General features: G+C 35.2%; 6 non-coding genes across 6 annotated transcripts; 5 read left to right on the top strand and 1 right to left on the bottom strand.

Moving 5' to 3' along the window:
* Positions 1-6,270: 6,270 nt before the first annotated feature.
* Positions 6,271-6,344, bottom strand: TRNAI-UAU (transfer RNA isoleucine (anticodon UAU)). Its single transcript has one exon. It is a non-coding gene; the product is annotated as a tRNA-Ile (tRNA).
* A 15,662-nt stretch (positions 6,345-22,006) lies between these two features.
* On the top strand, positions 22,007-22,313 carry LOC147787213 (signal recognition particle RNA). The gene has a single exon (XR_015414068.1).
* A 411-nt stretch (positions 22,314-22,724) lies between these two features.
* LOC147787212 (signal recognition particle RNA) lies at positions 22,725-23,024 on the top strand. The gene has a single exon (XR_015414084.1).
* Positions 23,025-23,162: 138 nt separating this feature from the next.
* On the top strand, positions 23,163-23,465 carry LOC147787211 (signal recognition particle RNA). Its single transcript, XR_015414030.1, has one exon.
* Positions 23,466-23,672: 207 nt separating this feature from the next.
* Positions 23,673-23,975, top strand: LOC147787210 (signal recognition particle RNA). Its single transcript, XR_015413926.1, has one exon.
* Positions 23,976-24,162: 187 nt separating this feature from the next.
* On the top strand, positions 24,163-24,466 carry LOC147787209 (signal recognition particle RNA). The gene has a single exon (XR_015414020.1).
* The last annotated feature ends 2,783 nt before the right edge of the window (positions 24,467-27,249 follow it).

The raw sequence follows: 27,249 nt of genomic DNA, 5'->3' as shown, positions 1-27,249 counted from the left end.
TGAATTTTGTGCATAATGGCATATCCTTAATTATCTATAATTTTAGGGGTATTTTGGTAATATTTTATTATTTTTCTTTAAAAAACAAATTTTTTTTGGTGATTCTAGATTGTGTCCAATTTTGGAGGAAATCCAATAATTGGATCTTGAGATTTGGATGAATTTTGAGCATAATGGCATATCCTTAATTATCTATAATTTTAGGGGTATTTTGGTAATATTTTATTATTTTTCTTTAAAAAACAAATTTTTTTTAAACATTCTTCATCCATTGTTTCCTTCTTGGTCATCTTGAGATTCCTTCTGGTAAGAAATTAAAAATCCAGAAAATTCCACATAAATTGGAAAAATAACTTTTTTACTACTCAAAATCTGTTAATAAGTTCCATCAAGATTTGAACTCAAGTTATAGGATTGAGACCATGGAACCACAAATAATTACGAGATTTGTTGGTAATAAATCTCAGTAGAAAATAAATAGTATCTTCGTATACTTCCAAAACTTTGAATATATGTGTCATAATTTTTTTCTGTTTTGTATTTGACAGGGCTCCAACAAATTAAAATCAATTAATTTAATTGCATTAGTTATAACTCACAAAGGGAAAATAATAAGTGGGAGATTTGAACTCAGGTTATTGGATTCAAAGTCCAATGTTTTAACCACTAGACCATGGGACCACAAATATTTATAAGATTTGTGTAATAGATCTCTGAACTTTAAAAAAATAAATAGTACTTATATATGAACTCTAGTTTAATATAATATAAATATATTGTATATTTATGTTTTAGCTCGTCTTTTTAAGCTACCGAGTCAGTCCCAAGATGAGTTGCATCGACTATGCCTTACTTTTCTGGTAGGTTGGGTAGAAATATATATATGAAGAAAGTGGATGATTAAAATGTTGTATACTAGATTTGTGAAAACTAATGGGTAGAGTAGCATCCACGGAAAAAATAAATAAAGTAAATTCCTTAGAGGTGAAAACGTAGCTGAATGTATTTCCAAGGTAGCTTGTATGCCGATAGTAGCAAATATAATGTCTGTAGAGCTTCCAAGTCCCTTTGAACTTCGGTACGGTACTATTCTGCTAGACATGAGGTTGGTTAAGGACGTGTAACATGATAGTTTGTTGGATTATCTGACATAGTGGATTCACCCTATAGGAGGGCATTGATCATGCAGATAATCAGTAATTACCCCACATGGTGGATCCATCCTGTGGGAAGACATTGATCATGTTGGAAGACATTGATCATGTTGGAAGTCTATGGAACTAGCACATACAGTAGGTAGAGCTCCTCACCTCTAACGACTACATGGCCTGTTGGATGGATTTGCTAGCAACCTCCCATGGATGATGAGAATGATAGCACTCACCATGTTATCTCCACATGATAGAGAGAGTTCACCTGCTAAATTGGTTACCAGTTACCTTGCGTATTCTAAGTTATCTACCCAAGGCTATGCACAACAAGAGAAATACATCTAGATCCTAGAGTAAAATTTGTGGTCTCCTGCTATGTCAACATTACAATAAGAGCTTATAAGTAGATTGTTTATGGTGTATATTTATACATTCACCCTTTTTTCCTTTCTTTGTCAGGTGTCTATAGGCTGCCAGTTGAGGTGGAGGAGCGTTTGAGAGCTGTGCGGTCACAAAGGGAATCATTCTGGAGCATCAACTCTTTATTGTATCTCGGGTCTTTTGTATTTCAATTTATATTCATATACTGAATTAATTTTTCCGTTTGTAATGTTTTTTTTTTTTATAATTTTATCGAATTTTCGTATTTTATTTTACAATTTTTTTTTTTTTTGCTTTCTATCTTTTTAGTATGATCCTTATTTTGAAACCTTGAAATTTGGATTGTGACATATTAGAATAAGAGTAGTCGGGTATTAGATTCTATAGGCTTTCTTAGGATATAGAGTCGTACACCTCTAAGACTCAGCTCGACGACATGGCTCACCACATCCGAGTATATAGGCTAACTCAATTTAGTACTACATGATATGTTGTAAAACCGGTATGAACTTGTTGTATGTTTTTTTTCGTGGTAGTTATGATAACAACCTCAGGCGTTGAAAAGCGAATGGAAATTTGTGTATCTATGCTCTGGGAGCTTAAGGGATGATATCGCCCCATTGAGTATGTGTGATTGTATACATGATTGATAGTATATTAGCTCTAGGTGATTGAATGTGTGATTCTCGTTATAGAGGATAAGTAGTAGAAATAGTTTTTAAGAAATATTCTAGATTTTTTATTTTCTTATAGATAGAGAATTTTAAGGTGGTGACGGAGGAAAAAATGACAAACATGGTGTAAGAAATTTTAATTTTTTTTTTTTTAGAGTTTTAGAAAAATAATAATAAAATATTTTAAAAAATGGTAAATTACCAAAATACCATTGAAGTTCAAGAAAATTACGATAATGCCATTGAACCAGAAAATCATATATGCTACCGTGCCTACTTGTAAAAAATCAACGATATATTTTCATCCAGAATCTTTACCAAATTTAAGTTTGTTCTAGAGAACATAAATTCATCAAATTAAACGGTTGGAAAATCTAAAAAATATTTTCAGCGAAAAATCTAGAAAGTTGAGTCACAAATTCAGGACGATTTTAGAGGTTTTAAAGTCAGTTATAGCTCTTTATAAAGTCTAAAAAAAGAGATTTCATTTGGCTTAAGAATCAAGCATTAGTGTGCCCTCAAACTTGGGTTAGAAGCATTTACCTTTTTGGTATAATTTTCTTAGATTTTCATCAAAATTCATAGTTCACTATTTACTTTCAAACTTGATTCTACTTCTAAATAACACTACCCACAAGTTTGGTGAAGGAATCAAGTAAAGATTGTCATCATACATCGTTGAAATGTTGTTAGAGCATTACATAGTCTATAGGGCATCCGTCTAAGTGCAAAAATTCTACAGGGTATGTAAATGTTGTCTTCTTTCGATCTTCTTGACTAATTTTAATTTTATTGTATCCCGAATAATCATAAAAAAAGCAATAATGTGACTTCAAGTAAGTCAATCAAGCATTTTATCAATGAATGGTAAGGAAAAATGGTCATTACGTGTCGCTTTGTTCAGTCGTCTATAATCCATACAAACGCTCCATTGTAGTGGAGGTCAACTCATTGTTTTCATTTGTCATTGTTGTTATCCTCCTTTCTTAGGAACACATTGAATAGAATTGACCTTAATGCGTTCGCAATTGGATATAGTATTCCAGCATCTAGCCATGTGATAATTTTTTTTCTAACAACTTTCTCCATCATTGGATTTAATCGTCTTTGTTACTTAATTGGTTTAAATTTTCCTTCCTCCAATTGAATCTTATGCAAGACTAATTCTTTTTATATCTACCAATGTCCACCCTATCGCCCCCTTATGCTTCTTAACCCGCTTCTAAGATCATATCCTCTTGGGTTCATGATAATGTTCCTGAGATGATGATCGGTAGTGTCTCTTTGTCACTTGAATATAGATATTTAAGGTTAGGAGGTAGTGGTTTCAAGTCTAGCTGCAGTGCTTTTTCCATAGATGCTTCATCGGTGAACTTATTCTTACCTCTAATTCTAGTGTCTCAAAAGTGCTGCTAAATTCATTTAAAATTGTTAACTGTTCTGTGATTTACTCAAGCGGTTGTTTTCTTTCTGCTCACATTCCTAACTATCCCATTCCTCTACTATTGGTTGCTCTATAAATTCATAAACTGTTGAGCATTCTTCTACTACTACTAGATATTTCCTGTTGTCAATGATATTAAATTTGACTTTCTTGTCACCCATTTTTAAAGTTATGGTTCCATTTTCGACATGTACTAGTGTTCTCCCCATCTTAAAAATGATCTCCCTAAAATAACCCGTACATCACGGTCCATTTCATAGTCTAAAATAAAAAAATTTGTTGGAAATACGAATTTATCAACTTGAATTAAAATGTCTTCGATCTTTCCTTCGGGTGAAGTGATGGACCTATCACCTAGTTGAATGATGACTGTAGTGGATCTAGCCTCTCCAATCTCTAACATCTTGTAAATGGATAGAGGCATTAAGTTGATGCTTGCCCCCCAAGTCACATAATGCTCAACCTAGCTCCTTTTCTCCAATTGATGCGAGAATGGTGAACAAGCCTGGGTCTTTTTCTTTTAGTGAGATCTTATTTTTTAATATTGCACTACACTATTCATTTAGTGCCACTACCTTGAATGTTTCAAATTCAAACTTTCTTCTATCAGTGAGCACATCCTTCAATAATTTCACATAATTTGGCATTTGCTTGAAAGCCTCCACGGGTGATATGTTTATATAATTTCCTTCAAAATATCCATGAACTTCTCAAATGGGCTTCCTCTTTCTTTCTTTTTATACCTTGTGGAGAAAGATGTGTCGGTATTTATGTTCTACTCTCTTCTTCAATGTTGACTGTTGTTTGCATTTTGGAGACTGCACTGTTTTTTGCATTTTTGCTCTGCTTCTTCTGTTTAGTAGTTTCCTAGGGGTAACTGTCTCTATGTTCTTTAAGTTTTCTCCCGTGCTGAGTATTTCTTTCTCACTTCTCAATTATATTGCTTGACATTACTCATTGCCTTCTCTTTTTGGTGTTTCGGTATCTGCTGGCAGCTTTCCAAGAAGTCTATTTCATAAGTAAGTTGCTAATCGATCTACTTGAACTTTCAAATTTCGCAAGCATGCTTGCTGACTCTATATCACAACATCATTTTTGACCATATATTTCTTTATTAGGCTCTCAAGAGATGTTCTCCATATCGGTTGAGCTTGGCTAAATCCTTTCCCTTTGGTGTTGGCTTGTTGAGGATCATATGTCATTTGATTTTTTAGTCCAAAACTTGGATGGTAATTTTCTTTCCATTAAATTTTTTTATTATAGGAACTTTGTCCCTTCCATGAAAATTTTGGAATTTCTTTAGGTAGAATTTCTGGTTGCCTTGACTAGCTTGATTCCTCATATAAGAAATTGAAGTCGGATTACTTGGACATTGATCAAGAGTGTGTTTCTCTTCTCAATATAAACAAGATTCGGTTGCTATTTGGGTCATTTTAGTAGTAGCTTGGACGGGTGCTTTAGTGATTGAGCCTTATCCCAAGGCTAGATTTTGTAGAATATTAGTCACCGAAGCTAATTAAGCGTTGAGAGAGGTCAAAACATCAATTTCAAGTACTCCTCGTGTTTTCTTTTCTAGATTTCTCCTCACATCGGCCCATTGACAATTGTTAGATGCTATTTTTTCTAGAATCTCATAAGTTTCATTATATGTATGACAAAATATCTTCATTGGTGGAAGCATCCAACTTGTTTAGTAAGCAATATTCAATCCATTATAGAAAGTCTTCATTTGGATACAATGGGTAATCCACGGGATGACACTTTCTAAGAATCTCCTTGAATCTCTCCAAAGCTTCACTTAGTGTTTCATTTTCAAACTGTTGAGAAGAAACAATCTCATTTCTGAACCATGAGTTTCTAGTGGATGAAAAATACTTGATCAAGAATGACTCTGCTAGACTATTCCATGAATCAATTGTTTCCGGTGCTAAAGTATTCAACCATGATTTAGCACAATCCTTCAAAGAATAAGGGAATAAACCTAATCACTCCATTGAGTTGAAATGAGTTACTAACTCCCAAAAATTGACTTTAGATGTAGGGGGATCTTCTAATAGTCGTCCATGAAATTGTCCAATCACTCCATTGAGTTGAAATGAGTTACTAACTCCCAAAAATTGACTTTAGATGTAGGGGGATCATCTAATAGTCGTCCATGAAATTGTCCAATCACTCCATTGAGTTGAAATGAGTTACTAACTCCCAAAAATTGACTTTAGATGTAGGGGGATCATCTAATAGTCGTCCATGAAATTGTCCAATCACTCCATTGAGTTGAAATGAGTTACTAACTCCCAAAAATTGACTTTAGATGTAGGGGGATCATCTAATAGTCGTCCATGAAATTGTCCAATGTTGGTCGTCCATGAAATTGTCCGATATTGTACGTATTTAGCTCTTCCAAGCTTGGTGTGCATATGGTCTGATTGCTCTCTTCTCCATTAGCCATCACTGCTGAATTTTCAAACACCTGATTCAGATTCAGTTGGGCTTAATCTACAAAGTTTGACTAAGAATAAAATAGCTATAAAGAATAAGGAATTTTCAAACACTTGACTAAGAATAAAATAGCTATAAAGAATAAGGAATTTGATTCAGATTCAGTTATACATGGTTCGGTTGGTTTCGGCGGGACTCGAACCCTTGACCTTCGGCTCATAAGACCAACGCTCTAACCAACTGAGCTACGAAACCTTGTATGTTTTAATTAAATCAATATTTGAATCAAAAAAATATAATTATAAGCTTTTCTTATTTCCAAACAAATAATTTTTAAACAAATTATAACTTATTTAGCGAGTATTCTCTACCTCGATTGAATTAAACTTTAAATTTTAATCAAGAATGAGTTTTATGAGAGGTATGTGTAACGCCCCCATTTTCAAAAATGTAAGAAATTTTTTAAAAAATAATTATTTTTTTGGAGTCAAATAAGGAAGAACAAGAAAATGAAGATAAATTCTTTTATATAAATGTTGGACATATTATATATTTATATTATATTATATACTATAATACATAGAGAGTTCGCTCCACCTGATGAGTAGCATATCACTCACCATGCTATCCCCACATGGTGGAGAGAGTTCGCCAGCTACATTGGATACCAGTTACCCCGCGTATGCTAAGCTATCTACCCAAGGCTATACACAACAAGAGCAATACACCTAGATCCTAGCGTAAAATTTGTCTATGTCAACAATACAGTAAGAGCCTATAAGTAGATTGCTTACGGTGTATATTTATATATTCACCCTTTTTCCCTTTCTTTGTCAGGTGTCTATAGGCTGCCAGTTGAGGTGGAGGAGCGTTTGAGAGTTGTGGGGTCACAAAGGGGATCATTCTGGAGAGTCAATCTCTTCATTAAATTTCGGGTCTTTTGTATTTCTATTTGTATTCATATCCTGGATTAATTTTTCCATTTGTAATAAATGAGACCATAGTCAAATTTTACTTTATATTATTTTTTTTTTTGTCCTTTTTATTTAAATTTTATCATTTCGTCTTTTATTTTATATTTTTTTTTTTTTGGCTTTTGTCTTTTCAGTATGATTCTTTTTTTGAAACCTTGAAATTTGGACGTGACATATTAGTATAAGAGTCTCTAAGACTCAGCTCGACGACATGCTTCACCACATCCCAGTATGCAGTCTAACCCTGTTTAGTAGTATATGATATGTGGTAAGACCCATATGGATTTGTTGTATGTTTTTTTTTTTTTTTTTTTTTTTGTGTGGTAGTTATGATAACAACCTCAGACGTTGAAAAGCGAATGAGAATTTGTGTATCTACGCTCTGGAAGCTTGATGAATGATATCACCCCATTGAGTATGTGTGATTGTATACATGATTGACTGTACATCAGCTCCAGGTAATTGTATGTGTGATTGTATACATGATTGACAGTACATGAGCTCTCGGTGAATGAATGTGGGGTTATCATACCTAATAGGCCAGCTTACAAAGTCAATCCAATTGAGACTAAAAAAATTCATGACAAGTGGAAGAGCTCATGGAAAAGGGGTATATACAACTAAGTTTGAGTCCATGTTCTGTATCAATCTTATTGGTGCCAAAGAAAGATGAAACTTGGCGCATATGTGTGGATTGTAGAGCCATCAATATAATCATGGTAAAGTATGAACACCCTATTTCCAGACTACACGATATGTTTGATGAATTGCATGAAACCCTCCCTTAATTTTTTTTCTTAGTGATTCCATTAAAAACTTGAGAACAGAGGTCCCGAACAACGACGATGAGGTAAGTAGCCAGTCTTGAACTTTTCTTAAGAAAATACTTGTACGAATCATTTGAATTTTAGCATGAAGTTTGAGTTAAGTATAGATTATGGGAATATGAAACAAAAATACTAAGAACCATTAGTTAAGAGCCCAAACTAAGCATTTTATGAAATATTAAAGATGTACATAAAGTTTTGTGGCCAATGAATAAGGATAAGTAACCAAACCAAGAAATAGTGCAAAATGACCAAAATACTCCTACATGGTTTGCCTTAGTTCAAGAACCAAATGACTAAGTGTCATAAAATTTTACAATAGGGCTTAGTGATTAAATGACTAAAGTACCTCTAATTACTTTAAGATATTTCAAGGCTCAAAATTTTTAGAAATGGCTTAAGAGGCCTACTTACAAGGTTATAATGACATGTTCAATGTATCAAGCTTGTTTTTGATAAAATTTAGAAATTAAACAAAGTTAGGGATATAAGTTAAGGCTTAAAGGAATACCCTTCATGATTCATAACTAGAATTTTTAAGAAACATGTTATGACTTTATGATACTTTGAATGATTCATGCATGTTACTATTCTGAGTTCATGATTTATGAGTAGTTTAAGATATGACTTGTGCCTCAATAATAAGAACTAAAAGACCCAAGAAACTAAGAGAATTCTCTAAGGACAAGAACCAAGTAAAAGACCAACACAAGCCCAATATCCATTAAGACAAGAAGAATACGAGGTACAACTCAAGAATTGAGGATCAAGGTTCTCAAACTAAGAAACTCAAGAAACCCCTAAAACTCCCCTGGTACAATATGTTCATGACTATTACTACATCGCTTGGAACATAATCTTTGTCGGTAGGTCTTCAGACTACATCACTTGGAACATAAGAAGTCTTGGATTCAGGTTTCAGATTACGCCACTTGGAATGTATAAAACATTGGGCCCTTATTCATTGAACACCTTCGAGCCTCACAATTCTTTGTTTGATATTTGAAGATTCTATTGACATGGATAAGTTTAGGGCATGACTCTAATACCATGTTAGGAATCACGACTCTCCACAATGGTATGATATTGTCCACTTTGAGCATAAGCTCTTATGGGTTTGCTTTGGGCTTCCCAAAAGGCCTCGTACCAATGGAGATAATATTCCTTGCTTATAAACCCATGATCATTCCTAAATTACTGCATGTAGGACTCACTCCCAATAATGCTCAACAGCTTCACTTGGAACGGTTTAATTAACACTATCTCACCTTATCAAAGGATCCTTTAAAAAATTACATTTGCCATACAAATATCTTTTTCTATTTAGAATTAAACAAAAACTATTTTGGTTCTCTTTTGGAGTAGCCTACACTTAGGCATGATTACGTACATATTTTTCTCAGTATATATGCTTGATTACAATTATTGAAGTGTTGTAAACTAAGTTTACTACATTCCCATAATCCTAAAAATTGTCTCATAGACAATTTTGAAGGCAATCATGTCCACTATGCAATCCCTATTTCATATCTTAACAAAAGTTTGGTAATGACGTAATTTTTTTTTTAATACATGACTATATCTAATATAATCTTGTTTTCTCCTCTTACATCACAATTTCATAAAATTGTATCATGGTTAGATCTGGAAATCAATTCAACTTTCTATCAACTAATTTTAGTACACAAGGTTCTCATACTATTCATTATGAACGGATCATAATGTCTTCATAGATTTACATAAATGGATTTCAATTTAAGTTTTTTTTTTTTTTTTTTTTTTTTTTTTTTTTTTTTTACATTTCAAAAAATAGACTAAGTTGCCTTTAGTAAAAATATCTTTTGTCTTGTAGCCTTCTTCAATAAAAGTTAATGATTATCTTGGCTAAAAAGCAAGATCTTCACACATGTAAAGTAATTAACTCCAACGTTTAGAGAATTATCTTTTACTAGTCTTTTCATTTTATTCCATTTGATGTTAATCAAATTGACTATCAAAGACAAGTATCATCCTTTAGGAGAAAACAGTTTGTCTTCTTATTCTTGATTCTCTAATCATGAATATCTCAATATTTCGAAACTATAGTAAGTGTTAACGTTTCAAAGTAATCTTTGGAAAATAAACATACTAATAAAATGTGAAAAACTAAATTTAAGCGCCCACCGTGGGACAACAAGGTTAAGAGCCTTGCGCTCTACCAACTGAGCTAGACGGGCTTTTGTTTAAATTTTAACGAATTTTTCTTTAAGTCTATAAAAACTTATAACAATTTCCATTATAGCTGAGGTTGAAAGAATACTACGAAAAAACTTAATCCATGCATAATCAAGCATGAATTGCACGTTGCCCATGTTCAAGTTAAAATCAGAGATTCTCCAAATGTTGCAAACATTTGAGAAATTTCATGGTTCCCTACTCATTAAGGGATCCTCATTTACACTTCAAATCATATGTAGGTTTAAGTGACTCGTCCAGATTTCAAGGAGTCAATCACTAATGGATCAGATTAAGTCTATTTTCCTACTCATTAAGGGACGCCACAAAATCATGGTTAAAGACTCTGCCTCTAGGAACAATTAACTCATGGAACACTTTGGCGGAGAAGTTTTTAATCAAGTACTTTCCACCTACTAGAAATGTCAATTTCATAAATTAAGCAGTAGTTTTTCAACAATTTGACGATGAGACGTTGAGTGAGGCATGAGAAAGGTTCAAGAAATTACTGAGAAAATTTTCCAATAACAAAATACCTCATTGCATACAAATGAAAACCTTCTACAATAATCTAAACAACACCACAAAGCAAGTACGTTAAGATTTTTAAGGGCATTCTGACTACACGAAAGAAATTTGAGGAATTCTATATTTAGCATTGAATGAAGAATGTAGTGCAATCCTTAAGAATAAAATCCCATTGAACCAGAAGGACCCATGATTGATCACTATTCTAGTAACAATAGAAGGAAAAAAGTTAGGTAGAGCCTTATGTAATTTAGGGACAATCATACACATAATAAAAAAAAAAAAAAAAAAAAAAAAAAAAAAAAAAAAAAAAAAAAAAACTAAACATGATTGGAGTACTAAAAGCACGTGGGAGATAGTTAAATATCTCTTAACATAGTCATGCTCGGCCAAGGACGACAATTATCTTATCTCGAATACATGTTACTAACTTCATTGAGATGCAAGAGAAGATTTCATGTAAGATCTAGATTCTATTTGATAATAATTTATAAAAGTTAACAAGTTAGAAGCGGCTCTCTAATTCACTAATCTTCTATTTGATATGATTTAATTGGAATAGTGAGGGTTTTGTGCGAGACTAAATCCTAATCGATAATAGTTTTTATGTCAAGAGTCGTGCACGGTACTCATCACGAAGGAATTATCGTTTCTTATACAAAGGTAATAAGAAGAGGGTAATTATTGGTTCACAAGAGTTAGTTTTATTAGAAATATTCAATATTCATGAAAAACCAAATTGTTTTAAGTTATGAATCAAGAGTTACGAAAATGAAAAGAAAATAGATTGGAATGAAATACTTATGATTTCTGAAAAATTTGTCGTAAGAAAGAAGAAACCCACGGACATGTGTCATTTCTCCGTTTATGTGCCGATTTTAATGCTAACCAATTTTTTTGTCTCAATTAGAATCCACCAAAGAATTTCAAGAATTTTTTGTGACTTTTGAGCAGTAATTGAACTCGGAAGGCATGAGACAAATTATGTAAGTATCTACTCAATTTCTAGGCAAGTAATATTTGTACGGATAGCTTAGATATGCATGTATGCTAGTAAGATTAAATCCTACGGGGTCAGATTTAGTATGACCAAAACTTAGAATTATCCAATAAGCATGAGAACTTTCACACTTGTTGTAGGTATATCTGAAATAGCTTTTGTATGTTGTAATTGACTGTGTATCTGCACTCCAGGTGCTTGATAAAATTTATCTCCCTATATAGCATGTGTAATTGTATGCATGATATTATACATTAACTCTAGGTGGTTAACTCTAGGGTGTTAGTGTCAACTTGGCTAGAACATGACCTAGGATGAAACACTTCCCGTACTCCAAGCACATTACAATCGTAAGAGACGATCAAAGGGTGCAACCCCTAATGCTCCCAATCCAACTAGACTCGTGGAGTCAAAACTGAGAAACCTGGAGACAAGTCCTCAAAATGGATCTAATTGCACTTCATGAGTTCATGTCAAGACAACCACACCACCCTAGAGAACTGGAAGACCACCATGGCAACCTAGGAAGACAAATGTAGCCTCCGAGACCATTAGCAGTCGGTACAGTGTTTGCAGAGTTTCTACTTCTCTTTGCACTCAGGTATAGTACCGTTGAGCAAGACATGGGGCCAATTAAAAATGTGTAGCCTAATAGTTTAGTTTGATTACCCTGCACGATCAATCCGTCCTATGGGAAGGCATGGATCATGAGGGTACTCAATGGAGTTGGCACACACAGGGGTTGCTCCCCCAACCTTCGGTAACTTGTGATCATATGGGAAGAGTTCACCAACTAACATCCCATGGATGACTACAAGCGAGCACACACCATGCATCCTCATGACAAAGAGAGAGTTCTATGATATAGCACCTCAATCTTGGACACCAGTTAACCATTACGTAGGCTAAGCTAGCTACCCAAGTCTATGAACAACAAGAGCTATATACCTCGAGCCTATGATAGTTACCATTAGTTGTGATATAACTTCATTTGATATTGTTTGTTTCACAATTTCCTTTGCATCTATTTAGTGTTGTTAAGATTATTATTATTTGCTTGACGGTGTTTCTTTTTACCCTTTATGTTAGACTGTTTTTCTCATTCTCTATGATAAGGCAAAATGGAGGTACACAAAACCTTGGAAGTTCAAAAGGATATTTACTCAGTTATCAAACCCCTATTCCAACCTCCAGGAGCCTATCTATCCACTTTACAATCTTGTCTTTGAACATTCTATTGAAGCACTTATTTCCTTTAAGAGTCAGGGGAGGTGGACGTGTGCGGGTCACAATCGGGTCGGGTTGGTAATGAGTCGGAGTAAAGCATGCGTGCGACCTAAAAGCCAGGTCAAGTTGGGTAGGCAGGTGGGTTATTAGTCCAGGGTGACGGCTCTGCCAAATGATATGAATTTGTACCCAATTCAAGCTCTATGCAGAGATCTACTGTCCAGGACGGAGGTATCCTCGGCACATTCTCTAAAAACACATCAGGGAAGTCATGAGATCAGAGAAGTCTTGTAGAGGGTTAGTTGTAAAGTGGAAAAGTAAATAATGTAGCATTTGAAGCAAAAAGGAAAAATAATTTAATGTCGTATTCTAACCTAATGGCTACAGAAAGACATAAAGGCAGCTACCCTAACACTAGTTTCATGGTCTTCTTACCGACGCTATCGTCATCTGTATAAGATGTCTTACCTTAAAATATTCAATGAAAATTATACCAAACCAGCTACACATGATTTTTAATTTTAAGAGTCTTAAATATGTAGTAAGAGACTTGATTTTGGAAAATTAAAATAGATTAAAGTAGATATGTTGAGATATTTCTTTTATCTTCAATAATTAGAATACAAGGTGACTAATCTTTGCAATGATTTTGTTTTAATTGATATCATCAAGAAGATGGATCTGAGGTTGAATTGGGCGTTAAAGAGTAGATTTACGCTGGTACCAAGAATAATTAGTTACTTTGACCTAGACCAACCAAGTAAGTAGCTCCACGATCGACTTCGTTGGATGAATTGTATTATGTATGATGATGCATCGCCCATTGCCATTGCACGTGTCATATGTATGAATGATATGCTACGATATATTTTATAATCTCATATTATGTTGTGTTATGTTGTGTTATAAGTTCAACTGTTGAGTGACTCAAAATATTTAAAATCTAGAGGTAATCTATTTTTAGCCTTCTCTCTTGGTTGATCAGAATTTTGAAAAAAGAAGGGTTAATTTCTTTGATTCAACGATTTTTGCTCCAAGAAAAGCTTAGATCGTTGGGCTGAGGATTAGGATTGTCTTATCACCCATGCTCAAGTTCGCTCCCATTAACGACCAACTCCTAGTTACCTGAAAAAAAAAATGTAAACATGGAGGGAATAAAAAGTCAATAAGTAGCCTACTTGTAGGCTTTTAAGGGAAACATTATTAGGATGTTATTTCTTATTGAGTTTCTAAGGCTTGACACTTAGAGCTTATATTCTTAACTATCACTTTCTGATCCTAAAAACTTTTCCCTAGAGTAAGCTTTAGTTTTCTTCCTGTGAACACAAGAGTGGCGCTATCATGATCGTATCATCCTACTAGTAAATTCTGATGCAGTGTATCTCATCTAAGTAAGGGAAATAGGAGGCCCTCCTTATCATTCTTCTCATGATACATAGTGTAGGGCATCCCACATAAAAAAGGAATAGGGGCATCGTCATACATCGCGTGATGGGAGATAATGTCACTTTTGGGTATGATCCTAGCAACTTATTTACCATGGTATTCAATTGATCCTACATATATTCTTGGAACATGGTTTATAAATTAACATAGGCTTATTATGGAGTAGCATCAAAACATATTAGTTTTAACTTAGTGAAACATTAAAGTGCAACCTAACGTGATTCTATGGGCGTGAAAACTTACTAGTAACCTGATAACCCCGTTTTAAGGTCATGTATAAAGTTCCACATTACTTAGGTGTCTTAAAAATTCAGAGATCTATTACACACAAATTTTGTAAATATTTGTGGTCTCATGGTCTAGTGGTCAAGAGATTAGACTTTGAACTAATACAAATCAATTAATTTATTTTAAAGTGTTGGGCTTTGTAAATGTTTTAATTGTATGTCACCAAATGCTTTAGGCTTTGTAAAACCGTTACATAAATAATTTTGTAACATGGAGTGAATAAGAATTCAAAAAGTAGCCTACTTGTGTGTAGGCTCTTAATTGCAACCTTAAGCTAAGCTTGGAACGTGGCCATGACTAACTCCTAGTTACCTAAAAAAAAGAATTCAAAAAGTAGCCTACTTGTGTGTAGGCTCTTAATTGCAACCTTAAGCTAAGCTTGGAACGTGGCCATGACTAACTCCTAGTTACCTAAAAAAAAGAATTCAAAAAGTAGCCTACTTGTGTGTAGGCTCTTAATTGTAACCTTAAGCTAAACTTGGAAAGTAGCCACGACTAACTCCTAGTTACCTAAAAAAAAGGTAAACATGAAGTGCTTAAGAACTCAATAAATTGCCTACTTGTATGTAGGCTTTTAATTACAACCTTAAGTTAAGCTAGGAACGTAACCACGACCAGCTCTTAGTTACCTAAGAAAAAAAATGTAATAACGACTAACTACTAGTTACATTAAAAAAAGATGTAACTGTAATAGCCAAAAAAAAAAAAAAAATAAACAAATAAAAATAATTATAATAAGGTAGTTAAAATAATAATAATAAATAAATAAAAACAACATTTCCCCACTTCTCTCCACTAACCTCTCATCCCTTCCCACAATTATCTCTCCTCAACGCCTGACGCCAGAAAGTAACAGTTACTGCAAACAGAAAAAAGAAAAACAATAATTGTCAGATTTACTTGAAGAAAAAAAAAAAAAAAAAGATGAGAATGACCTTTACCCAGCTGAGATTAGCTGAAGATTTACGTGAAGATAGATCTGATTAATAAGGTATGTATTAAATCTTTATTTTCTTTTATCCTATTTTTTAGAAATTATAGTTAGATCTTAATTATTACCATGATCCATCTTTTAGTTAGAAATTAAATGTCAAACAATTTATACAATTCTAGTCAATCATGCATATCAGTAATATTAGATTAAATTTTTATCAGTAGCCAAATGAATTAAAGATAGAATGGCCAAGAAAACTTCTGAATAGGAAACTGAGATAAGGAAATAGGAAACACTGAGATAAGGAAAGATTTGGAAATAAAGATCCACTGTTAATTTGGAATACATGAGAACAGAATTAAAAAGCCAACAGATAAAAAAAAAAAAAAAAAAAAAAAAAAAAAGAGATTAGGGAATTAAAAACCACAAACTAAATATGGAGAGAAAGGTAAATAGTAAATACAGAAAACAGTAAAGCTCAGAATAACTTAGTTGTATCTACTTTTTATACCACAATAACCATGAAAAATGAGATTTTTAATAAAAATATAATTATAGATATATAACATTTCAAGACTTCTAACAATGGACCAATGTAAATTAGAGAAATAATGTTGTAGAATTCAAACCCGAAACTAATGTCATGGGCTCATATAAGTGGACCCGGACGGAATCAAACTTTCATTAAAGATATATTCGTGACAATGACTTAAGTTAGCCAGGTAAGTGACCTTACTATCGGCATGATTATTTTTGATGTTGACACGTGCCCTGTGGTTCTGCACGTGTCATATATATATGTGTGAATTGTCTGTGGATCGATATGCTTTCTATATGTTATGTTATGTTATATAATATGTGGATTGTATGATAATAATTATGGTACGATGTGCTCTAGGAGATGTTTGAGAAAGGATACGAGAAGGATGCACAAAACAAAATGTAACGATAGGAGTAAGATACGTTCATGAAACGTTAAGGTTAGGTTACATACCGAAGTGCTATGGATAGGAGAGATTGATGAAAGAATACGGTTAGGTTATGGGTAGAAAGGGATAGGTTTGTGATAGATTGATAGAACGATGGCGTTAGGATACGTTCTGGTGATGATATGACTAAGGTACGTCACGTAATGATATGTCTGTGATAGGTATAAGAACGTTAAGGCTATGGTAAGTTAGAGAACGATATGACTATGAAGTGTTTACGTTATTGACTTGGTTATGATATGATACATTGTATGCTAGATTATTGTGCTTAAGTACGAAATCATGTGAACGTGAATGTATGTTATTTATGCTGCTTAGTTGATGTGATATGAATGCATGTGACGATGTGTGACCCTTGTACGATTATGGCTTGTTGTATGAGTATTGAAATGTAACTGAATGAATTGTATGACATGAAATACGGTAAATTGCATGATACATAACCCCGCTAGGAATATGTGTGATATGTAATGAAATGAGAATGAGAATGACATGTAAGCATGAAAACGTGACACGGGGTTATGATCATTAAATGATGACTGTAGGACTAGTGGGACCTCATGCATATTGTGTGATCATGCATTTGGGGGGATACCCCTATCCCATCACGAGGGTACGGACGCGTACATCCAAATGGCAGGACAACGATCGTTATGCCCTGCATAGCGCTGCCATGACGGTTTTAGTTTTAACGGGTCCCAGTGGGCCCCCAGAGCATGCCCACCGGCTAGGGACAGTGGCCCAGCGGTGTGCGAACTAGCTGGTGAGCCCATACTCGCACGTATGGGCTGCGTGTAGAGTATATGGTACATGTCCACGATTACCTGTTAGGATTACACCGTAGGGAAAACGAAACGAAACGAAACGAAATGAAATGAAACGAAACGAAACGAAAAGAAATGAAAGATAGGTCCCATCATTTCATTGCATGTGATTGTTGCATTTAACCCCAATAGTGGGGTCACTTACTGAGTATTTCTTTAAATACTCAAGCCATGTGCTACTACATTTTTCAGGTTAAGGCAAGGCATTCCTGTACAGCTGACGACGGCATCACAACTCAAGATCATGGCACATGCATAGGATAGTGGCACTTATTTTCTTAGACTTAGGATAGAATAGGATGTTTTAAACTTAAACGCTTATTTATTTTATTTCGGGTCTTTTGTTGTGTCGTTTTAAAGATGTTTTCGAAACACGTAAGTCCATAGTTGTGTTTTAAGATAAAGGTTATGTTTTATGGAATTTAAATGAAGTCTTTCGCATTCAATGTTTATGGTATGTATATGGTAGCGACCTTAAATTAAGTAAAAAATTTTGGGTCGTTACAGTAACCACGACCAGCTCCTAGTTACCGACAAAAAAAATTAAACCACGACTAGCTCTCAGTTACTGGGACTTAAGTTCTTTAGCTTTTAGTATCCGAACTACCTCAAATTTTTTTTCCACAAACTCCTTATTGTGTCTAGTTTCTTGAACCATAAGATTTTTCATGAGAACCGGACTGGAAGGAGATTTAAACTGAAAAAAATCAAGGGAAAGTCGAAATTTAGGTTCACATGGCCGATTCAACTGAACAGACCACGTCATTGTCTTCTTCCTCTGGACAGGACGAAGATGCACACGTCCTTTGCGCCGCCGTCTGAAACTCAAGCTCCACAACATCATTCATAGTGTTTCTCCCCTCAATTTCTTCATGAAACTTAAAGATTTTGTTACAAGGATGGGCTAGGGATTGATTTCATACCTGTGAATTGTAGCACAAGATATTCCCTCCCGAAGTTTGTCCAAAAATTGATTTCTGGTCTGAGAAAAAATAGAGGATTTTTTATTGGGTAGCCAATTCTATGGATTTTCAAGGCCCGATTTCTTCATGGGACCTCTTTCATATCCTTTCCTCAAGCTAAAAAAATTGGTTTGGAAGAACATCTTTGAGTGTGGGACCTCAATTTCCATAAATCGTTCTCGGTCTGCAACTCACCCAAAACACTAGATTTTCATTCTCTTGGGTAGCTTATTCTACGACATTTCAACTCTCAATTCATTCATCAAAGTTACTCAACTTCGTCCTCTGAAGCTAAAGGAATCCTTAATTTGAATGAAATTTGACTATAGATAGGAATCCGACACTTGCCCCCAATTTTGAGCCTAAAATTGATTTCCTTCAATTGGGCTCATTCCTGAGGTTATTTCTCTTGATGATCTTCTATGAAAACATTTCTTCGCGGTGCAGTAACAAATTGGAATTACTCTTGCTTGAAGATTTATCGTGTATCATCTAGTTGTATTTTCAAGTTTTCCTTGAAACTCTTTAATGGCTGATTGGATTGGGAGAAATGTTTCTAGGCACTTTTAACACCCTATTCTTTCATAGAACTTGTGGGCAATCTTGTTTAGAAACTGTAGGAACAAGTTTGAAGGGAAATGGTGGAGAATTGCTCTCGAATTTGGAAGAAATCTGATCGTAGGAGACAAAAAATCTAAACGCTTATTGCTTACGATTGGGAGCTCGACCTTGCTCTAATCTTGTTCCATATTGTTGCCCCAACTTTAGACTTTATAGGAAAAACTTCCACCAACGTTGAAACCTCCAGAATCGTCATGATTTGGAGATTGAATTTTTTGGAAAATTTGTCGAAAATATCATCTCCGATTAGTGAGCTACCAACAACCAATTTGAGTTCTGATCGTTGGATTTGATGACTTGTGAATGTTCTAGATGGTGTCCAATTTTAGAGAAGATCCAACGGCTGGATTTTGAGATTCGAAGGATTTTGTGCAGGAGGTGGTTCTAATTTTGAGCACAATGGCATATCCGTAATTATCCATAATTTTAGGGGTATTTTGGTGTTTTGCTACTTTTTGAATATTTTATTATTATTTTTCTCGAAAAAACACTAATTTTTCTAAAACATGTTCGTCCCTTTGGTCATTTTTCCCGAGCATCTAAGGAATTAAAAATTTGGAAAATTTCTTAAAAATTGGAAAATGACCTTTTTCGTCCTTTTCTAAAGAGCTTAAGTCGTTAAGATTAATTCTTACCGTATAGACATAACTTGCTTAAGACCTTTGTCCTTTCTTCATCCTCTTAATTTTTTTCCTTCGACTCTTTGGGTCTTACATGGCGGCTTATTCTTGTTGGAGCTAATTTCCTTCATTTTTTGAGTGTTACAATAATAATGGTAAGAATATTGTTCGTCTAGTTGTCTGATTCAAGCGTTTGATGTGAGAGGTCTTTGAGTCTGATTCTTAATCCTTTTGTTCATAAGTAGAATCATAAGTCAATAGCGAGCAAAATATCAAGCAATAACTAATAATTGTACCTAAGTTGACATTTTAAAAATTTTAAATTCCATTTTAATGGGTAAAAGACCTTCAGTTCAATTCTTGAAATGACCAATAATGCAGAAGTTTGACTAAAATAGAAAAGTTCTCCAAAATAAAAGTAAAAGATCTAGTGTACGATTCTTGCTGAGGGAGAAAGAGGTCCAAAATCAAATACTCGGACTGCTTCTAATTTTTTCTTATCCACATCATAGGGATAAAAAGCTTATTTCACAATTTTTTTAACCATATATATGTTGGCACAGTTGAAAAAGAATGGTAGAATAATTGTACGCCTAATCTAATAAATTAATTAATTTTAATGTGTTGAAATCCTATTGGATGCAAAACTAAAAAGTGAGGACACATTAATCATTTTCAAAGTTTTAAAAGTATATGAAAATACTATTTATGTTTTTTAAGTTAAAATATTTATTTTACACAAATTTTATATATATTTGTGGTCTAGTGGTTAAGACATTGAACTTTGAATCCAATAAGAGTTCAAATGTTGGTGGGACCTTATTTTTTATTTGTGAGCAGAAGATCTATAAAATATAAGTTTAAAAGTTCACATGAAAGAGCATAAGAAATAAAGCTGGTAACCCCAAGATAAGAATTCAAAGGTTTTCAAAGAACAAGAATCGTCATGATGAACAAATCCAATCCCAATTAATTTCTACACAACTAAGGATCATTTTTTAACAAGGTCTCGAAGGGAGACAACCTTAAGAACAAGCGTAACCAAAGAAATTCGATATCGGTAAGTTTTGGGGACAAAATTCAAATTCTTACTTACGGCACTTAAAATCCAAAATTGATGTTTCCAATAGCTTGAGGGGATTAAATGGAACATGTTTGCTGGCCTAGTTTGAGCTGACCAACGGAAAAATCATGTTCTAGGTTAAGTTGTAGATCGAGGGAAGGAACTCAAAATTCGCCTCAACCACGCCCAAGCAACCTCTACGAATTATGCCTTTAGTTTAAGAAAGGTGTAAGGAGGATATTTGGTGAGGAGGTGTGGCCTAACAGTGTCTGCATCGTCGTAACTAATAACAACACCTCCTAGGTTTACTCCGGCAACAAAACGAGTTTTCCCCGACTTTGAACGTCTATAACTTACGCTGTAGTTCACGAGCAGGTGAGATATCTATCCCAAACTCTTCCTTGACAGTTCATCTTTATGTTTTATGAAGGAATCGAGGGGAGAAATGCTCTGGAATGAGCTGGCGAACTCCATTTTCAAACGGAGGAGCAATGCCATGAGTCGTGTCCTTCCCTTGTGGAGGAAGAGACGATGACGTGGCCAATTGAACTGAACCGACCACATCAACCCTAAAACCGAACCACTTTAGTTTTTCATAAAATTGAACTACTTTTCGAGTGGTTCTCACGAAATTCTCAATGGTCACAAAGGAGCGTAACCATCCGGTATTTTCGGTGGAAGGATACCGGGTCAATTCTCCTAGACCCAATATAAACCTCTCTGGATAGTCCTCAGCCTGACATCCAATTTTTTTACATATATTTTTGGTGGCTTGGACTAAGAACATCGAGCTTGCCAACTACTTTTTTCCAATTTCAGAAATGTAACTTTAAAACTTTCCAAATTTTTTTGGCTCAATTTTTGTAGGAATATTTGAATGTCTATAATTGTCAACGGATTTGTTTTAAATCAATGTATTTATCTATTTTAAGTTTCAATATCAAAATATTTCAAAAAAACTCTTCAAAGTTAAATAAATGAAACCCATAATATGTTGTAATTGCATAAAAATATTAAAATTTGAGACCTTAAGAGTGTTTGGACAGGTGAGAATGATAGGTGTCCATGGCCCTTAGAGTTGAAGGAAACCGCGTGAGGCTAGTTTCACAGAGCAGCGTAACCTTCCGCTCTTGTCGGTGGAAGGATAGCGGGTCGATTCTCCTAGGCCCAATATAAACCTCTTGGTAGTCTTCAACCTGACATCCACTTTTTTTTTTTTTTTTTTTTACATATATTTTTGGTGGCTCGGACTATGGACATCGAGCTAGCCACTTGTTCTGAATGAATGTATTATTTTTTTACCTGTAAATATGATTGATTTCTCCTTTACAACAATCCCACATTGATAGATTTAAAATTGGATGTAGTCTTCATAAAGTAGTCATTGTCTTAAGGACATCGTCGAGCTTGGTAATGTGAGCTTGTAACCCATATGGGGGCAACAAAGTGGTTGGAGGTTGCTCAGCCCAATGGTTAGGGTTGTTAGAGTTGTTCTTCGGCCAGTCCATTCGGAAGTAGGGAGTTGGGCTTTGGGCTTTGGGCGGAGGCCTAGTGTCCATGGCCCTTAAAATTGAAGGAAACCGCGTGAGGCTGGTTTCACAGAGCAGTGTAACCTTCCCGCTCTTGTCGATGGAAGGATAGCGGGTGGGTCGATTCTCCTAGGCCCAATATAAACATCCATTTTTTTTTTCTTTTACATATATTTTTATATAGCCACTTGTTCTGAACGAATGTATTATTTTTTTTCCGGTAAATATGATAGATTTCTCCTTTACAACAATCCCACATTGATAGATTTAAAATTGGATGTAGTCTTCATAAAGTAGTCATTGTCTTAAGAAAATCACCGAGCTTGGTAATGTGAGCTTGTAACCCATATGGGGGCAACAAAGTTGTTGGAGGTTGGCTCAGCCGATTGGTTAGGGTTGTTGGAGTTGTTCTTTGGCCTGTCCATTTTGGTGGCTCGGACTATTGACATCGAGCTAGCCATTTGTTCTGAATGAATGTATTATTTTTTTACCTGTAAATATGATAGATTTCTCCTTTACAACAATCCCACATTGATAGATTTAAAATTGGATGTAGTCTTCATAAAGTAGTCATTGTCTTAAAGACATCGTCGAGCTTGGTAATGTGAGCTTGTAACCCATATGGTGGCAACAAAGTGGTTGGAGGTTGCTCAGCCTAATGGTTAGGGTTGTTAGAGTTGTTCTTCGGCCAGTCCATTCGGAAGTAGGCAGTTGGGCTTTGGGCTTTGGGCGGAGGCCTAGTGTCCATGGCCCTTAAAATTGAAGGAAACCGCGTGAGGCTGGTTTCACAGAGCAGTGTAACCTTCCCGTCTTGTCGATGGAAGGATAGCGATTCTCCTAGGCCCCATATAAACATCCATTTTTTTTTTTTTTTTTTACATATATTTTTATATAGCCACTTGTTCTGAACGAATGTATTATTTTTTTTCCAGTAAATATGATAGATTTCTCCTTTACAACAATCCCACATTGATAGATTTAAAATTGGATGTAGTCTTCATAAAGTAGTCATTGTCTTAAGAAAATCACCGAGCTTGGTAATGTGAGCTTGTAACCCATATGGGGGCAACAAAGTTGTTGGAGGTTGGCTCAGCTCATTCGTTAGGGTTGTTGGAGTTGTTCTTTGGCTGGTCCATTCCAAGTAGGGAGTTGGGCTATAGGCTTTGGGCGAAGGCCTAGTGTCCATGGCCCTGAGAGTTGAAGGAAACCACGTGAGGCTGGTTTCACAGAGCAGCGTAACCTTCCGCTCTTGTCGGTGGAAGGATAGCGGGTCAATTCTCCTAGGCCCAATATAAACCTCTTGGTAGTCCTCAACCTCACATCCACTTTTTTTTTTTTTAAATATATTTTTGCTGGCTCGGACTATGGACATCGAGCTATCCACTTGTTCTGAACGAATGTAGCCACTTGTTCTGAATGAATGTATTTATCTATTTTACCTGTAAATATGATAGATTTCTCCTTTACAACAATCCCACATTGATAGAATTAAAATTGGATGTAGTCTTCATAAAGTAGTCATTGTCTTAAGGACATCGTCGAGCTTGGTAATGTGAGCTTGTAACCCATATGGGGGCAACAAAGTGGTTGGAGGTTGGCTCAGCTCATTGGTTAGGGTTGTTGGAGTTGTTCTTTGGCCTGTCCATTCCAAGTAGGGAGTTGGGCTATGAGCTTTGGGCGAAGGCCTAGTGTCCATGGCCCTTAGAGTTGAAGGAAACCGCGTGAGGCTGGTTTCACAGAGCAGCGTAACCTTTCGCTCTTGTCGGTGGAAGGATAGCGGGTCGATTCTCCTAGGCCCAATATAAACCTCTTGGTAGTCCTCAACCTGACATCCACTTTTTTTTTTTTTTTTTTACATATATTTTTTGGTGCTCGGACTATGGACATCGAGCTAGCCACTTGTTCTGAATGAATGTATTATTTTCGTACCGGTAAATATGATAGATTTCTCCTTTATAAAAATCCCACATTGATAGATTTAAAATTAGATGTAGTCTTCATAAAGTAGTCCTTGTCTTAAGGAAATCATCGAGCTTGGTAATCTGAGCTTGTAACCCATATGGGGGCAACAAAGTGGTTGGAGGTTGGCTCAGCCCATTGGTTAGGGTTGTTGGAGTTGTTCTTTGGCCTGTCCATTCCAAGTAGGGAGTTTGGCTATGGGTTTTGCGCGAAGGCCTAGTGTCCATGGTCCTTAGAGTTGAAGGAAACCGCGTGAGGCTGGTTCCACAGAGCAGCGTAACCTTCCACTCTTGTCGGTGGATGGATAGCGGGTCGATTCTCCTAGACCCCAATATAAACCTCTTGGTAGTCCTCAACCTGACATGCACTTTTTTTTTTTGGGTCGATTCTCCTAGACCCAATATAAACCTCTTGGTAGTCCTCAACCTGACATGCACTTTTTTTTTTTTTTTTTTTACATATATTCTTGGGTGCTCAGACTATAGACATGGAGCTAGCCACTTGTTCTGAATGAATGTATTATTTTTTTACCTGTAATATGATAGATTTCTCCTTTACAACAATCCCACATTGATAGATTTAAAATTGGATGTAGTGTTCATAAAGTACTCCTTGTCTTAAGGAAGTCGCCGAGCTTGGTAATGTGAGCTTGTAACCCATATGGGGGCAACAAAATGGTTGGAGGTTGGCTCAGACGATTGGTTAGAGTTGTTGGAGTTGTTCTTTGGCCTGTCCATCCCAAGTAGGGAGTTGGGCTATGAGCTTTGGGCGAAGGCCTAGTGTCCATGGCCCTTAGAGTTGAAGGAAACCGCGTGAGGCTGGAGCAGCGTAACCTTCCGCTCTTGGTAGTCCTCAACCTGACATCCACTTCTTTTTTTTTTTTTTTTTTACATATATTCTTTTTTTTTTTTTACATATATTCTTTGGTGCTCGGACTATGGACATCGAGCTAGCCACTTGTTCTAAATGAATGTATTATTTTTTTACCTGTAAATATGATAGATTTCTCCTTTAAAACAATCCCACATTGATAGATTTAAAATATGATAGTCCTTGTCTTAATGATTGAATAGTCGTTAAACTAATTGTAAAAAAAAAAAAAAAAAAAAAAAAAATTCAAATCTGAACATATTCCATTCAATTTTGCTTCTGCACTTTGTCTATTTTGGTTTTTCTTATTATTAATGTACTCTTTCTTGTTTCATCATTTCATAAAAAAATTGATGAAATGTTGATGAACGTAGGAAAGAATGTAAATACATCTATGTAAAAATATGTATTAAATATTATTAATTAAGCTAGGATGATAGAGCTCATGTAAATCGTAAGGGCTCAAGTCATTAAGCATTTCTATGTGGTATCAGATTGACAACTTGTCAGCCACACAGTGAAGGCTCACATGCCAATTACCAATGTCGGTAAATTATTAGTCTTTTAAATTATTAGTTTACTTTATGTCTTATAGGAAACAGATCTTGCAGGGGTCCTATCCTCTTAGATTCGATCTTATCTCTTAGTTGACGTTTTTTAAATTTACGATCAAACTCGAAGTCTATAAAGGGACTTCATCAATGTAAAGAGGGCATCGATCGGTCGATAGCTCTCTCTTGAATATCAATTGAACAATTCAGAGAAAAATCATCCTACTCTTATCTTATCTATCTTATGAACGAATTTCTTAGAAAGCTCAGAAAATCAAGCCATCTCAAATGCTCTACCGATGAAGAAGAAAGTTCAAATGAACATCGAAGGGGAGAAAATCTCACAATCTCAAATACTGTCAATCAAGAATACCAGATTGCCAGAATCGAAGATCAACTCAAAAATTGGACTATTCCAAAGGTAGATCCTAAAACTATCTACCAAATTTCAACTTCAATTTTACTCAAAGATCATGCATCAAATTCTCAGAGAAGAACATCCCAATTCATAGCAATAGGGAATCTCTGAATCTTTTTTCAAGATCTCTTATACTCCAACATCGTGAAGAGTTTAACTATCTTCATGTCGGTCTTGTCCAAGTCACGGTAAAACTATTGTTCAGACTTGGATTAGATATCCCAGTCCTTATCTCCTTACGAGATAAGAGACGTGAAGATTTCTCCAATTCCTTGTTGGGAATGGTTCAATCCAATTTAGAGAATGGACCAGTCTATTTCAATTGTTATCCAAACTTTACTCTGTCTCTCCCCGACCCACACATATTATCAGCTCTCATGCTAGATTTACAGTCAAAAAATTTAAACATCAAGGCTGAAACCCATTCTTCAGTCGTCATATTAAGGATTTATTATAAGCTCATGAATACAAACATTTCTCCAAGAGCATTAAGATCCTCACCAAAAGGATCGACTATGCTCATAGAAGCAAATATTGGATAATCATCAGTGACTGTCCCAAAAACACTCTCTTGGGATCAAATAACCAGAAGCACTGTCTGGAAAATAGAAGATGCAAATCTTCCAAAGCGGAAAGAATCTCAAAACCCAATCTAAATCATCGAACATGACGATGGAAGTGTTGAAAAAAAATTCAGCGAAGAACCTTCGTCAGAGTCGAAAGTAAAAGAATTCCTGAGTTCTAGACCAAGTACTTCACGAATATCAAGATCAATGTATGACCCCTTAAAGGTAAAAGAGGTCAGTTATGATCAAAAAATGGCGTCAATCCACTATGAAGATGGCTCAAGGTCTCCAACCCATACGGATATGGATACTCAATCCGTCTACGAAAGCCAGCTAAATGTCATTACAGCTGATTTCCAGATAGACAAAGAATTTTTGAAAGCAGATTTTATGTCACCTACCAACTCTTCAAAAAGAAATGCCTTCTTCCAAACCTACAAAGACGCTGAGCGAAATGAATTAAGAGCTCAGTGGTATTCTCATATGGAAGCCATCAAAGAAAATATACCATTCTTCGAATGGTTTGAAGAAAATATTCTGCAGGTATGCACCTTGACCCAGAGGAGTTGGAAGACTACCAAAAGAGGCAAGGTATATTCGAAACATCCTCCGTTAGAAGAAGTCAAATTCGACAACTACTACGGAGAAAAGGTCAAAGCTAGCCCTTTCAAACATATTCTGGAAGGACTAGAAAAGGGCAATCCGACCCTAAAAGATATCACGAATATCCAGCATCAAAACAATTATTCA

Source organism: Cucurbita pepo, chromosome 18 (assembly GCF_057944985.1).
Source record: "Cucurbita pepo subsp. pepo isolate OVF chromosome 18, ASM5794498v1, whole genome shotgun sequence".
Lineage (NCBI taxonomy): Eukaryota > Viridiplantae > Streptophyta > Magnoliopsida > Cucurbitales > Cucurbitaceae > Cucurbita > Cucurbita pepo.
This window is presented reverse-complemented; position numbering and strand designations above follow the sequence as displayed.